The sequence below is a fragment of the Lycorma delicatula genome, chromosome 8, assembly GCF_047948215.1.
Source record: "Lycorma delicatula isolate Av1 chromosome 8, ASM4794821v1, whole genome shotgun sequence".
NCBI classification, from domain to species: domain Eukaryota; kingdom Metazoa; phylum Arthropoda; class Insecta; order Hemiptera; family Fulgoridae; genus Lycorma; species Lycorma delicatula.
Genome location: NC_134462.1, coordinates 96,273,344 through 96,290,226, shown reverse-complemented (window position 1 = coordinate 96,290,226; position 16,883 = coordinate 96,273,344). Strand labels below are relative to the sequence as shown.

At 28.9% G+C, this 16,883-nt stretch overlaps 1 protein-coding gene across 2 annotated transcripts in view; it reads left to right on the top strand.

Annotated features, from left to right (window-relative positions):
• Best2 (bestrophin 2) overlaps positions 1 to 16,883 on the top strand; it is a 380,716-nt gene that overhangs the window by 288,027 nt on the left and 75,806 nt on the right. The gene's annotated exons all lie outside the window — the stretch shown is intronic.

Genomic DNA, 16,883 nt, shown 5'->3' with positions numbered 1-16,883 from the left:
TAAATTTACTTACAGTTTTACATTTCACATATTACATAAATCTTGTTAACACTAGAATATCGCTTTCTTATTGTCGCCTGAAAAAAGAATGGAATTAAAATTATGTATATTAAATATACTGGAAAAAAGTATTTGTTCATTATGCACACCAGTAGTCGATTAAATTTTTTTTTCGGTCGCCCAATAGCTTGTCTTAACAAAAAATGTTAAATAACTAACGTAATAAATAAAGGAGATAATTGTTTTTAGTCGAAAAAAGTAAAATATTTAATAATATGAAAATATTCATATATTTATTACCGAACCATATCAGCGACATTAATTTAATAATAATAGAGTCCCTGAGGTATTTATACGACATCTGATCTCATGATGTAACAGTAATATTAATGTTACCTCAATATTTTACGATTTGCTACTAGTTTCTCCTCCACATATCGACATATCAGTAGAGGTTAAGACGATGTCAAGTGCCATGCGATATTTCGCACATTTAAATGTTTACGGTAATCGGTTAATAAATGGTTAAATTAAATTCGCTTTCTTGTTAACGGAAATTTTACTTTAACATAATATTTCTTTAAATATATTTTAAATAATCGACATATACGTTTGAAAAAATTGGTACGTGCAATAATTAATGTGCGATATTTTAAAAATACTTCGATTCAAAACATCTATCGAATCGAATTAAATGAAATCTGTATATTTCGACTGCTGGTGGCGTATGTACAACGAAAATGGTTTATCATTATTGATTTTAGTAAATGGTGATGTATTGATTAAAATATTAAAAACAAGATTTATATTTTTAGTTTATTTAAAATAATATAACTTTGTTGTTTTTTTTAAATTCAGTGAGATGGCGTTTATTTAAGAAAGCGATTAAAAATATACTTATTTCTTATTTTATATTTTTATGCTTTTTGAAAAAATCTTTTAATAGTCTGCTTCTTCTGACGCACTGTGCATTTGTTTTGCTTTGTGTTTGTTATGTGCTGTTATTATTAACATATGTCCGTATCGGTTATTTGCTGAGCGTACATGTCGTCTTAGTTCTTTATAAAATAAAAAATTATTTTGAGTCTTAAAAATAGTAGTGGAACGATTATGAAAATAAAATTTAACTATATATTGTAGTTTCGAATATAAAATAATTTATTGTTATTTTAAATATCATTGCGCTTCGTTTAGATGTCTTATAGAATTTCTTCTGCAGAAAAATAAAGTTGCGAAAACTGTACGGGGCCATCTTGTTAATTATCTAAAAACGAATATCTTAAACCATCTTACGTGCTGGGGATGAACCTAAATTTCCTCGATAGAAACTGTTATATCATCCATTTTTTTAAAACTGAATGTAAATCAAAATAAAACAATTTTCAAACGATTTTACAGCAAATTTTTAATTAAAAAAATGAAATATTGCTAAAACATCAAGGTAAAAACGAATTTTTAAAGATAGTTTGGTTTGATTCAATTTTTGTTCGCAGAAAATGGATCTTATTTTTACGATGGTTGTATATGAGTTAATTATGACAAAAAGTAAATTGTTTTCTAGATTCTATTCCCGGTACTAGTCTTTTTACTTTTAATTTTCAGACAGTCTGATAGTTTATTGACCTCTTCGGAATTTATTTCATAAATTATGTATGTTAATGATCGATTAGATGTAATGGACGTAGATAAAAATTAAAAAAAAAAACAAATATACTATATTAAAATTTTATAACTGATTCACCTAATAAGCTAGTATAATCTTATACTTGGAAATATTATCCAAAATGTTTCTTATCTTACAAAAAAAAACAAAAAAAAAACTAAACAAACACCGGCAAAAATTGTTCAACTTTTCCGGCTTTGCCCTTGACAGATTTTTATTTCAGATACGTCATAGTGTTATTAGATATTAAAGACTTAATTATGCATTGCGAAAAAATAACCAAAATGTTCTGTAAAAAAATTTGTATCTAATTTGACTTCCTTGATCAAATGACGTTTTTACCTTTGAGTTTATACAATGCAATATTAAAAGGATAATTGAGAAAAAACCATTCTTAGTAAAGAATTAGGTTCCAGTTGATCGACTTGGTCGAATAATGTTTTTTTTCATCAAATTTACACCGTATTTAGAAATTATTACTGAAAAAAAAATCAAAATTTTTAATGATAGATTTGAGTTCCCTTTGATGACCTTGCTCGACAGCTACCTCATATAACATTTTGAATGATAGTCACAACTTGAAAAACAAATAAAATATCAGAAATTATACCATGATTCAACATTTTAAAAAATTTCTTAAATGGAACTCCCTATTTAAAAAAAAAGAAAAGTTTCCTTGTAACAAATTCTAGATTAATTGTATTTAGAATGTGCTATATTTTAAGACAAAAAAATATATATATTTTAAGACTCGTTTAAATATTATTACCTTTGACAGTGGAACTTTTATATTGCTCTAAGTATTCCAGAAATGAAACTTTGTATATCTATTTCTAAAATTATTATCGGTATAAATTTGAATTTGAATTTTTCGTCTATATTAATACTAGATACAATTGGATGGATTTTCAATCATGAAAATTAAAGTTAAAATTTTGACATTTCAAGTACGGCTTCCATTCAGTATTTGTTTATATATATTAAATTATATATATATATATATATATATATATATATATATATATATTTTTGATAAAAATGTTTATGTGAAATAAATATTTTAATAGTTACAATTTTTTTTTAATTAAAAAAAATCGCCACCGATTAGCTTTCTTCCCGTTTTCTTTCTTTTAATGTACTGTAAAAAATATTTACCAACAATAAGTCATATCTTCTATTGTTTTATTTACTTCAATAATTAAAGAAAAACATTAATTCTAAAGATTTTTTTTTAAGATTCAACGTATTAAAAAATGGAAATCCTTTAATATAAGGGTGTCAAACCATAAACAGTTAAAAATGACAAAATAAATAAAATTTTAACAAATAAATAAACCTTCTATGCGTTTTACTCATTATTTTTATTCTTGAACTAAATATTACGTAAGAACTGCAGGAAGGAAATTCTAAAATGGATGGTATTAACGCGGATTGTTCAACTAGAATTCATTTTTTTTTTTTCTTACATAATTTGTGAACTCTCCTTGTTTGTTAAAAGTTAATCTAGTAAACCTTTATAACATGATACTATAAAATTTGTTACTGGTTAAAAAAACCCGCGAGACCTTCCGATCCAAAATTAGAAATGCTACCTACCCTTGTGCAACGCAGATCAGCGGAGTTTAGTACTTAATTTCAAAAGAATTTTTTATTTTTTTATTTAATATCTTCATTCGATAAAATTTTTGTACCTGTTCTATAGTACATAATATTTTTATAAATTTTTGGGAAAGGATTTATTATTCTTCCCAGGATTCGCGTCCGATCTGTAGTAATTCTTCCTGTAACACTTTCTCAACTTTTACTCTTAGTTGCAAACTCAGGAGAGTCGGAGCGAAGGAAATGGAATTAACGATTGGATGTTACAGTTTTCAAATTTACTTTATGTAGGTCTAGTTTTACGAGGATATTCATTTGTATTTCTGTATTTATATAAACATCTGAAAGAAACAGCCGCTCAAAGTAAAATAACAGTAACTTATTTTGTTAATTTAATTATTTATTATTTTTAATAAACTTTTATAAGTACGATGACTAAATAACTTTACAAAATTATTATTGTAAAATATTGAATTTAATAATTTATACGAATTCATTTGGGATTTGTTTCGTGAAGTTTTTGTCAATTTTATTTGTATGTATTTATTTAATTAAATATATTCAAAATTAACGCTTAAAGTAAAGAAAGAGGTCGACAGAAATGTTCAGTTGTAGTATTTTTGTGAATGGCATGAATGCATGGCGCATGGTATTAATGTATTAAAGCACACAGCATGTAGCATGATGTTAAATTGTACCGCTTCAAAAATTAATGTTGCTTCCTCAATTGTGATTTGATTAATGGCACGTTTTGAGATAAAATGACACAAATTAACACTTAATATGTCACGTGTTGGATACAGTATTAGTAGAATAACAATAACAATAGCTTGCTGAATATCAGTTGTAGTCTTAGTTAGGTGGAAATTGTATAGTATTATAAATTCACAGTCAGTACTACACGACAGATGAGCTCGGCTCGTAAGGTGTTCATCGACTACATACATCTCTCAACTACACAGCTGCGAACTACTGCGTTATGGCAGCCCTGCAGCCTACCATACTGCTTCATGAAGTGTGGCGTCTTTGCGATTAAATAAATGTAACATTACACATCATTTATAATAAAAATACTTTTACAAACATTATATTTTTTAAGTTATTTTTAAAATTGTATTAATTAATCGACAACAATACCTGCTTAGTTGTAAGTAATGTAAGAAACGTACGATTACACGTATATTTTAGTCGGAATGTAGTTTTTTACACGTAATGCAGCGCTGATGTGAACAAAATATGTACGTTAAAATCGTGTCTCGATGTTCCCGGATACGATTCGAATAATCCTTGAAAAAGAAAAAAATTAATCGATCGGTCCCAGTCGACTATATTTTATTTAACTCTCGGTAAAATTGTTTTCTTCGAAGTTACTTTTCTGCTACGTAGAGAATATAAAAAAATCTAGTTTTATAATCGTGTACGTCATCGTAGAGTCATAAAATCTTAATGCATGGCTCGTTTTTAAGTAAATTATTTTTCTTGAATTCGTTCATATTTTGTAGTTTATAAAATCCATTTTACAATACGGTTTTATAGTCCGATTGATAATTGACACAGTTTATCACGTGTAAAGATTATTCTTTGGAAAAATATACTTTCACGTATGTTTAGATATGTTAATAAATATTAATTTTCTTATTAAAGAAATAAATTTTTGTCGTTACAAAAGCAATAATTTTTGTTTATCCGTATGTTCTCTTAATTCCTTCGTTTTATTCTTACTCATCATTATGTATTATATGTATTAATACGCTAAATTTTTATCCGGATATTTAATTTCCATACAAAGTATAACTTATATTTCTTTTAATCAGGTAAAAAAAATATTTTTTTTTTTAACTACAGAGACGTCTAAACGCCTTAAACTAAAAACTTAAACCATTTTTTTTTACAAACTTATTAATTATATTACATCTTTTCGAAAAACTAATCTTCCACATTTTAAAATTATAAACATCTCGATTTCCAGTAACATAGCATCCTTTACAAACCTTTCGGAGCTTTTCACATCAATATCTTTTATTGTAGTTTATTTCTGGTTGCTCTGTTTTTATAGGCAGTCGTTTTAAAAGGAAACCTCAACGAAACGTAGCACTTATCAAACATATTACTGGACTAAATAAGTTTCTCGATCTTTTTAAGGTGAACACCGCCTGATAAGTGGTACATTGATAAGTATTACCGAAAATTTCAATGATAAGATGCTGCTGGTCGACTCAACGAATTGGATTAAAAACATTTTCCTTTTTGGGTTATTAACAACTACAAAATGATGTTAATAGCTATAATTTTTTTAATGAAACTTATTTTACACTAATTAAAATTCATACAGAAAAAATAACAAACAAGCCATGATGAGATATTTTATATTTTATACCTACGTGCTTAAAAACTTACTGTTTTTCATGTTTTCTTGCATTCAGTACAAAGGTACTGAATGAAATTCAGAACGCATTTAATAAATATGTTCTGAATTTAGTCGTTGTATAACTTTATTCAAATTTAGGCAATTTTCTGTATCTTGTTCTTGTACATAAAATCTGGATGAGAACGTTTAATCTTCTCAGTTTTCTTTTATTAAATAATACTTTATGAAATATTATTCAGTTGAGGATTACGTTTAAAATTATTGACAGTCCTTAAAAAAAATAACGCTTTAAGAATGTAAAATAAATTTATATCGAATTAAACATTTTTAAAATCTAGTTTCTTTTTTTATCTTTGACAGTTTTAAAATATATTATCGAGTTTTAAAAGATATTAAATCATTACGGGACATACTAGATATACAAGTTATACAGCGCCAGAAGAATACTTTTTTATCTTATAAATCCTAGACTCGGTTACCATTATAAATACTATTCAGAACGATAATATTTAATTACCTTTGTGTAATTAATCTGCTGCTTTTTTAATCTATAAATAAAACGAGGAAAGATGTATCGATAAAGGTTATAATCAGTCGAAACTTAAGTATTCCTCACTGATTTATTATTTTATTCATATTCTTTATAAAATTGTTAGTCTTCATTTCTAGAAAATCTATATTTTGTAGACGTCATAATATACAAACGTTTAAGGAAATTACAGTTCATTGTTTCGTTAAAACCTCTGTTTAACCGTTTGAAAATTATTATCGAGCGATTACATATACAAAACCAAACTTAAACATCAACGTTGAAGGAACGTTTGGTCACAGATGATTACTTTCATTTAATGGTCATTAATTACTTTCATTTATTTTAATATGAATTCCATAGACGTATGGGTATTTATTGGTTTAATACAATACAGTCGGTCAATTTTTTTATCTCGCTGGTTCCTTAATCCGCTTAGCTAACTGCGCAGATTGATTTTATTTTTTATGATTTGCGCATCGTATTTTTTTTAATTTGTCTAACTATACGTTTTTAATAAATAATAATTAACTTATTAAACTTTAATAAAAAGCAGGTATTGTTAGGATTTTTATTAATTAATTAATTATAAATTATTAAAGAAATATTATAGTATAATGTTTCATTATTATAATAAACAATTTATATTAGAATATAAAAATGAATGAATGTTTGAGATTGGTGGATCCGGTTACATCAAAGGTATTATGTTTCATTAATAATATTTCATTGTATATAATAATTATTTAAAAAATAATATAATATGGGTCAATATATATGTTATCAGGATGATAATCGTCGGGTATTTTTAAGTAATAAGGACATTTTATATGGGACTGATTTTGAGTGTAGTGTAAATAATTTGTCTTACTAAAACGGAATATATTATGAACAATTTTTTTTATTACAAACGTTAGAAAAAATGATATAATAATGACAAATGTGTCACTTAAAAAGTGTTTAAAGAAATTATTCGTTTTTAAATAGTCGCCTTAAAAATTCGTCCCATGTTATAATGTTTTTATTACATATATAATTAATATCCTAATACATTTTTTAAAGGAAATAAAGCTTATTTAAGCTTTTCATCGTCATTTTTTGTGTAGGTGACGGTACATGATTATTTAATGAATTTCATTTTGTATACTTTTTTTACATACCATTTTTTTCATTTCATTTATTGGTGTAAATATATCATTTATTTTTGCTTAGGGTTTTTTTAATAGTTTTCTAATATATTTTTTATCCCATTTTTTTTTTTTTTTTTTTTGTATATTACATTGTTCTTTTATGTTATATGTTGTATATAGCTATTCAATATTATTTTTTGTTCGCTAAAACAAAACAAATCTTCCATCACCACTACAACGATGTCAAATCGGTATCAAAAAATATTTTTCCAAGATTCAACATTTTTTTTTTTTATTAGAAACTTTTTTTTATTGTCTGTATGACTCCCACCGGTAAAAATAATGTAATAAGAATAAACAAGTCTGGATTTTACAGTCGATTATCTACGCAAAACATCAGCGTTCAGATCTTTGAACAAATATTTATAATTTTTTTTTTACGAGTACTAGCTTTTTTATGTTGTTTCTTTTTTTTAATGTACTAGTTATCTGTGTATTATATTAAAATAATTTACGCCTTATATCTCAAATAAATATAAACGAGATATTTTTACCGCTGACTCGTTCGACCGTAATATCATTTACTTATTTTACTTTCACCAGCGCTACAGTCCAATGTGAACCTTGGTCTCCCGTACGATACGCCTCCAAACATCTCTGTCTTTTGCTTTTATCCACCGCTGTCTGACGCCCAGGACTGGCATATCTCTCTGTACATCTTCTATCCACCTTCTTCTAGATCTTCCTCGTCTTCTTGTTCCAAACATTTCTCCTCTGACAACTGCGTAGGCATTCTACCACTCTCCATTCTTGCCACATATTCCGAACATCTTATCCTGCGTCCTTTGATATCTTGCTTTGAACTTCCTTTGAAATCCTCTTCATCAATATACCGGGTTATCTCTTCACTATTTCTTATACGCTACTTGTTCTCAGTTCTTACAGGTCTTCTTATGATCTTTCTTTCAAAAATCCGTAGGTATGTCTCATCTCTTTTAGTTAATGTCCAGGCTTCTGACCCATAAGTTACTACAGGTCAGCTCTGTATAGCTTCAGTTTTGTATTACATGATACAGAATTTAACCTGAAGAGTTTCACGCTGGAAAAATGCGTTTTATTTCCAGCTGCTCTCCGGCTTTCTATTTCAATCTGTAACCTATTTTCATTCTTAAATATTTAAATTCCCTTACTGCTTCAAATGTCACATCGTCAAAGTGTCACATCTCTAGTTTGATATATTTCTCATACAAGTCTTATATTTTCCTCTGTTGCCATTTTTGAGTATTTTGTCTTTCCCTTATTAATTTCCAGACCCACTGACTTTCCCTCGTTCTGCATTATCTTAAACATTTCTAATTACGGTCTGAACGTTTCTTGAGACGATAACCACATCATCAACATAAACACACACCTGTTTCATTTTATGGAAAACATTTTCATCCGCTTGCAGAGTTTTTAAAACCTTATCAATGGCCAGATTGAAAATTACTGCAGTTAGTGCATCACCCTATCTCACTCCATTGTTCACTTCACAAGATCTACTCGCTCTGTTTCCTACCTTTACACAAGCCGTGGAATTTTCCATGGTTATAACAAGCTTTAACAATTTGCTTGGTATCCCCTTTTTGAGCATTAGCTCAGGCAAGTATTTTCTACTGACGCTATCAAAAGCTTACCGAAAATCAACAAATACGCAACGCAGTTCAAAACTGTACTCGTATCATCTCTCTATCAACTGCCGTATCACAAATATTTTTTCCTTTGTTTTCCCTGAAGCCATATTGTGATTCACTTATTACTTCTTCAGCATAGACCGTCAACCTTTTCAAAACAACTGAGGAGAATATCTTGTACGTAATGTTTAACAGTATTATACCTCTGTAGCATTCGCAGTTTAATCTGTCTCCTTTTTTAAAAATGGGACAAATAATTCCCATTTTCGAATCTGACCTTTCTTGTTCCCATATCCAGGTCGCAAGTTCGTGTATTTACTGTCTCAGACTAACTTCCGTATTTGAAGACTTCTGCTGGAACGGAGTCACTTCCTGGCGTTTTATTACATTTCAATCTCGTTATTGCTTTTTCAACGTCCTGGATACTAGGAGATTCTACAATCGGCTCTACCGACACTATGCCAACTGTTTCATGTGCCGCTTCCATTTCGTTGTTCAGCTTTTCTTCATAAAATTCAGCCCACCTTTCCAATAACCTATTCTCTTCACTCGACATCTGTTCATTCGAATCTTTACACAGATTAAGTTTACCTTGGTAACTCCTCTCCAGTTCTTTAATCCTCGTGTACACATCTCCGCTATTGCTTTGCGTAGCAATTTCCTATACTCTTTTGACATACTTTTGATGCCATTCTCTTTATTTTCATTTACAAGTGTTGCTAGCATCTCTTCTTAAATCTTTACAGATTTCTCTCGTTTGCCTTGCATCCCTGCACAACATACCTGCTCTTGCTTCGCTCTTTCTGTTTATTGTCTCTCTGCATCCTCTCTCTCTATTCATCCTTCAAACACCTGTATCATGCAGTTCTTCATCTCTTCTCAGGCATATTGCCATCATCCGATACCGCACAAAGGCCGAGGAGGTAGCCAGCCCCTCTCCATACTTTCCTCAAACACTTTCGCGTTTTCATTTACCTGTATAATCATTTAATGAGACTTCAAATTCGTTTAATAATGTTTGTTAAAACGATTTAATCGTTAATTCGATTTTATTTTTTTATTTTTGTATTGAATTTTTACAATATCTATTTTGTTCGATAAAATATAACGATCCTCTCGCATTAGTTCGCGATATTTAAATCGTAAGCGATACGGCGAACAAATTGTTACTGAATATTACTACCGATTGTCTAATAATTGAATATCTTCGTTACATAATTCGGTAACTTTAACGATCATGTTTCAGTTAACGGTATTATTTCAGGACCGGTCGGCCTAAACCTTAACAAGAACACTGCTCTCGTGTATTATTTATAAGTTTTCTACATTTCACTAAGACATTTTTTAACTGTAAACCTCTACAGATTGCCTGCCGGTACAGTTAATCAGCTTAAAAATGTATAAAATTTAACTATAAGCAATTCTTTACGAATAATTTTACTGACTTTACATTCATTTCTCGATTTTCAGTAAAGACGTAAGCCGATTAGACATGTTGTAGTGGTGGAAAACGATACATTAATTATTATAAACGGAATAAAATAATGAGTGATGAGTGACTAAATCATAATATTGGTTGTATAACGATTACAGCTTTGTCTTTTAAACGTAATTATTTTAATACCTTAGGCACTATTAGTTCCAAAGTAAAGGAATAGATTAGTATATACAGTATTAGTATTAGTATACACAATATTAGTATATATGTTAGGAACAGATTAGTATATACGCGAATATTATTTTATTATCTGTATGTCTTAAAATTTTCTCATTATTTTATTCCGGTTCTATTTATTGTTTTTTTTTTCAAATAATAAAACAATTCAATGTTATCAATAAATGGATTTGTTAAAACAAGCAAAGACTCGATCAAATCCAGCTTTATATTTACATTTCATTGGCTAACGCTCTAACAGTTAAGCCAATCACACAAGCCAGCTTTATTCGTACGTAACTAAAAATTGGCGGAATGAATGAACATTTTTTTTTTTAAGTTATTATAATTAGTGACCGAGCGGACCCTGTCACTTTTTTTAATAAAATTATTTTTATCAGGAATACACGTCATGAAGAGACCTCATTTATTTATTAACTTTTTTAATCAATGGATCATAGTCAGTAGATACTTAATAAAATAAATGATTTTTATGAATGCGCATCATATTTGTATAATTAAAAATCTTTTGAGATCGAATCGACGAACAGAAAGTAAAGTTTAGAAAAAAAAAAGTTTAACCTTCGCTAATTATTAAAATTTTGAATCAAATTATTTTTCTTAGTCCGGTAAAAGTAGGTTAAAAATTTAACCGGGCTCGGTAATTTAATTCAATAATACTCTGATTAGAAAATTCTCAGACCAAGTAATGTATTTTACTTATTGATATTTAATTTCGTTAACTTCTCATCGTGTTTAAGAAATTTCTATTAATTTATACGGGTCGATAATTTATTTTTTAAAATACAATATAAAAACTAATCTTTTTCAAGATTTGAATAAAAAAATTTTTGTTGATTCAAAAAAATTTTGTTATTAAAATCTTTTGTTGGATTGATTTTTTTAATGAAATTTTTCTCTTTCCTATTTTCCCTGCACTTAATTTAATTAAGTGGATTTTCCATCATGAGAAAGTTCTTTCTTGAGGTAGTCACAAATAATAACTTTTAAAATTATGATTTCTGAAAGCGGTATACGTATAAAGAAATCGTTATTTACAGTCATATTTTTATCCGGTTTTTCTCGGTAGGATTACATACCAAATTTCAACTTTAATTACCCGTTCCATAACTTTAATTTTATCGTCAGTTTATACTTAGATTGTATGAAATAAAATTACTATTGTATTTTACGTTGAGGTATATATGTAATTCCTTCCTATATACCTCTCCACCTTTAAATATTTAACAAAATTTTAAAACTATAGTCATGATTTATAGTTCTCGTTACTTATTTACATTCTAATTGTCTGACGACTCGTTTTCGATCGCTTAAGCGAAAAATATTTTGATTTTTCTTCAGAATTTTTCATCCAACCCTTAAGCATCTGATCCTAGTTTTTAATTTCTTATTTAAAAACTTAAAAAATTTTTCTTAAAATTTTTTACAGTTATTTACAGTATACAGAGTTGTGTATATTTTCCCGCGCTTTGCCTTCACTTCGAGACCCCCAACTCCAATCAAACCCTCAGTATTGTTATATGTGTCGGTCTCAATATCTTGAATCGAATATTCGCAGAGTTATCCTTCTTTATCGGTGTACTCCTTCGTACACTGATAATTTATATAATTTTACCTTCATAAAATTATAGAATTGCCTGCCTACTTCAACAAATTAATAAAAATCGTTGTTAGAACGAAAGTAATATTTTTCTTTAACATTTTTTATCTACATTTAATAAATTACTTAGAAACTTGAAAATTCGACATTTCATTACAATTCCACTTAAAGGAAGGGTAAATGATTAAAAAATTCCCCTTCTTAAATCATTACAGTATAGAGTTTTAATTCTTTGCCCTGTGGAATTAGTAAGGTTATTGCTAATTGGATTTTATTATTGCAGTTTTGGTAATACCTTTTGACCTCGATTCTAATCTAATCGCATACGTATTAGTATTTATTTTAATATAAATACTATGTTATCAGTTATAATTTGATATTTGAAATTCCATTTATTTCGTTTTCTCAGGGCCGATTGATCTGAAACTTGATAAAATCAGTTATTATATTTTTAATCTTCATTATTCCAAAAGTAACGTAAATAAAGCTCACGTTTAAAAATGCGTACGAATAAATTTTGAATATTTTTATAAAACGTTTAATTGTAAAGTTTTAATTTTATTTATTATATAATTTGTCCATGGTAATAACAAATAGTGACCAATCTAAAAAATCGTTCCTTAAGACGACTGGTTGATTCATTATTTGTAATTACCATGATTATTTTATATTGAGGTCTCTAAAGACGTTTGTCGATTTTTATTTGTTTATTGTCGCTTTATTCACTGTCCTTGTTGATTATTTAAAATAAATTATGTATATAGTTCAAACAAAAAATAACAAAATATTACAATCCAGCGGTTCATTTACATGTATTTATATTTACACGTGTAAATGCAGCGTTACTTGTGTTTATATTTACAGCGTTCTATATTTTGTGGTTCTCAAATTAAAAAAAAAAAAAAAAAAATATTTTATAAATTTCAGAACGGATGAAGTAAAATTTATTTTTTTAAATTTTGCTTTTGCTGTTATTTCGTAATTATCCTTTTAAAAAATACATTCTGTAACTAGTTTTAAATTTATTCTTTAATAGTTTTTAAAAAGCGATAGGTTTTGGTGTTCGGCAAAATATTAACTGTTAATTAAATTTTTCACTCGATTGATATCCTCTGTATAACCGTTTCTACCGTTAGCAGATAAACCGAATAACTACAAACATTAGGATTTTTCTTAACCCGTTTTCTTTGTGATTCTAAACAATTGGTCTTTTAATAAAAAATAATTTAACGATTTATTATACTGAACTAACGGGGACGAGAAGGCCCATATTTTAGATAGGAAATTTCACCGTTAAACTTATCGTACGAACATCGAAGAGGAAACAAGGATTTTGGACAATCCACACGGATTATGCGGGGATTATCCCCAAGCTTTACCGAGCCTAGTCCGAGAAATAATCAAACGGAATGAACAGCGAGAAGGATTAGCCGATCAAAGAGGATCGCATCACGAGATCGGCGATCCACTTTAATGTAAGTTTAGGGACCCGTTCACAATCTTTTAGCGGGTTTTTTTTTCAAAGATGACATTAGCTGATTATTGATCGTTGGTTTTAAGCCGAATAACTTTAAATAAATTCTACGATAAACTTTACTTTTCCTAAAAAAAAAATTGTAAATACCGCCCATGAAGGAGCACATTCTTTTCCAATGAACCCTCTCTACCATCACAATAAGTCAAACCGATCGATAAACTGTTCATTCTACCGATGATTACACTATGATATTAATATCCGAACGTTTACGTATCGGATGGGCATTGAATTGTCACGATAATTCATAAAATCCATTTTTAATTTATCAAATTCTCGTAGTGGCTTTTCCAAAAAAAAAACGACAATAAAAAATCCGAAACTCTTTCAGAAAACTCGATATGAATTTATAATTTCTATCGCAAAGGATTTATAAGATTCTTGAAGCCACATTCAGTCATCGTCCTAGATTGGTTTAAGGAAAAGGCTCTTAAATTGTTTTAAGAAAACTTTGGAATAAGTACTACATTTTTACCAAGTTTTAACACGGAATCTTAATGGGTGTGAAAGATAACGTACGCTGGTTCTAGAGAAATCATTTAAGATATCTTCTTAAAGGTATCTTTTTACCTAACGGAAATTCTACCAAATTTCAAGTTTAAAATTTTTACAGTCTCGTGGGTTGATGTTGAAAAATGTTTAAATTGGTATTTAATTTTATATAACCTTGGTTAAACGGTATCTGATGACGTAGTAATTCCCAAAACGTATTATTAAAATATACAGCCGATACGACACTCAGAGTTCTGATTTTTTATAATGGAACTATTTGTTTTAATTGGTTATTTAAATTCTCTTGTTATTAGCGATGCTATAGTTTAATATTAAACATAACTTCCGATCAAATTGAACTAATTTAACAGATTTCAACAAAAAGAGGTGGTTCCCAATTCTGATTATATTTATTTTTACGTTCACCCAATGACCGATTTTAATGATTATTTTTTATTCGGTAGTTCATCTAGTAAACCCGCTGTAAACTTTTTCCGTATAACTTAAATGGAGCTTTATTTAAACAAAAAATCGCTTATCCACATAGAATATTTGAAGACATTCATTCTACTTAATACATGTTCTTAATTAAAGAAATACCTAGCCAAGGTTCGGTAGAAATATCTTTACATCATTTCTCTGCGTTCTTTTTTCTTTTATTACAACGCTAGTTTCTTTCTTTTGCCTTTCATATACCAGCTAAAATTACGAAGAATTGTCGAGAGCGGACATCGAAATCAGACTTTCAGAAACGAGGACAGCTTAAATAAGAAGTCAGGTGGTATCAAATGTTACAAAGGTGTCTCTGATTACAAGGGTGATATGGCATCATGTAATTGAAGATAACAAGGAATTAAATATTAAGAATTTACCGACTTTTTCTATAGGAGTAAAATTACGAAGGACAAATCGTAAAATATTGAAGACGTCGAATACAAGCTGGCACAATCAAGGAGAATTTTATTCGACAAAAAAAAACATTGCCTAGTAAAAAAATATACCTGTAATACCTATTAAAAATAAATTTTTGATAATATTGGTTTGGAGTGTAGCTGTTTTTAGTAGTAAAATACAAGCGGTAGGAAAACCAAAACTGAAAAGGAAAAGGGAGTTTTAAAACGTGGTGTTACAGTATGAGATTTTGAAAGTTGGAAGCTGGTCAATTCGAAACGATGAGATGAATAGATTAGGAGGGAAATTTGTGAAAGAATCTTGTAGAGACCGGCTATGTCGGTAGATATCCGGAATAAAGAAATGTGTAAGAGATAGTCGGATTGTATGAAACGGATAATAAAGGATGTAATATGTAGAATCTGTTTAGATAAATAGATTAGAAAGCGATGGTGAATAGTACGACTATTAAAATAGCCGATTCATAGATAGCTCAAAAAAAGTAATTAAATTTTTTTTCACGCGGGTAGATGTATTTGTACGCCTCTCGTACTTTAAAGTAAAAATAAAACTAAGAAATAAAGTTTGAGAGTTTTTTTTTAGATAAATTTTATAAAAGAGCTAAATACTGAATATAAGTGCCTCCTGACTTCAGCTAATTGTTACACCTAAGATTCTTTACCGTGTAATTACAAATTTTGAACTCTTATTCATTGCAATGTTTCCATTAGATCTGCTAATAACCAAAATTCTAACTTGCATGTAACTCCATTTTTACGCTTTTTTATGAAGTCTTGATTCAGCTGCAGCTACAACTTTTAGGAGAATGGAAAATTAATTTCTGGCTTTGTTTGCAACTAAGTATTTAATTGGAGTTATGATAGTTTTTTTTTTTATATACCGGATGTCTGAAAAAGAACTTCGCAGTTTTAAATTAACTTTACTTTATTACATTTAGAATTACAAATGTATGTATTTCATTACATGAAATTGCAAAGTCTAAAGACATTTTACTTCCTAATGTAACTTAATATGAGCACTGTTTATAGCCCTGCAGACGTCAAATTGAAAATACACTCATTCCACAGTTGTTTAGGAACGGCTACTGTTATTCTTTGGCGCCGGTCGTCGAATGACTGAATTTTTTCGTGGTATACGATTCTTTTACGTAGCCGCAAAAGAAGAAATCCATGGACGTCAAAATTGGACTTCGCGGTGGCCAAGAGATGGGAACTTCTCTGCCTAACCGACCTTCTAGGAATCTGTCGCTCAGCGCAGTCTGCACAACTTCGCACGACGGATATTTTTTATATCCGTAAACGCAAAGTAACATGTCCGAATGCATTTTTTTTTTTTTTTTTTTTTTTTTAATCTCCGAGTCAGTCCACAGTTAAGCATTACTTCAGAGGATGAGATGAATGATTTGTAACGTGTGTGAAAAAATGCCATGCCTGACCGGGCATAATAATAATGTCCGAATGCATTATCCCCGTAATAGTCTACTCATGAAAAAAAAATGACCCAAAAATTCATATGCATCATACCACACCAGACATTCATTTCCGGACAGTTGCGGACAAATTTCACCGATTCGTGTGAATTTTATTAGCATTATACTCGAATATTGTGACGATTCACGACTCCATCGACATGAATTTTTACTTCATCAGCAAATAGAATGCGTTGCAGGTAGTTTTCATCAGCATCCTGAACCCGTAGGGGGAGACAT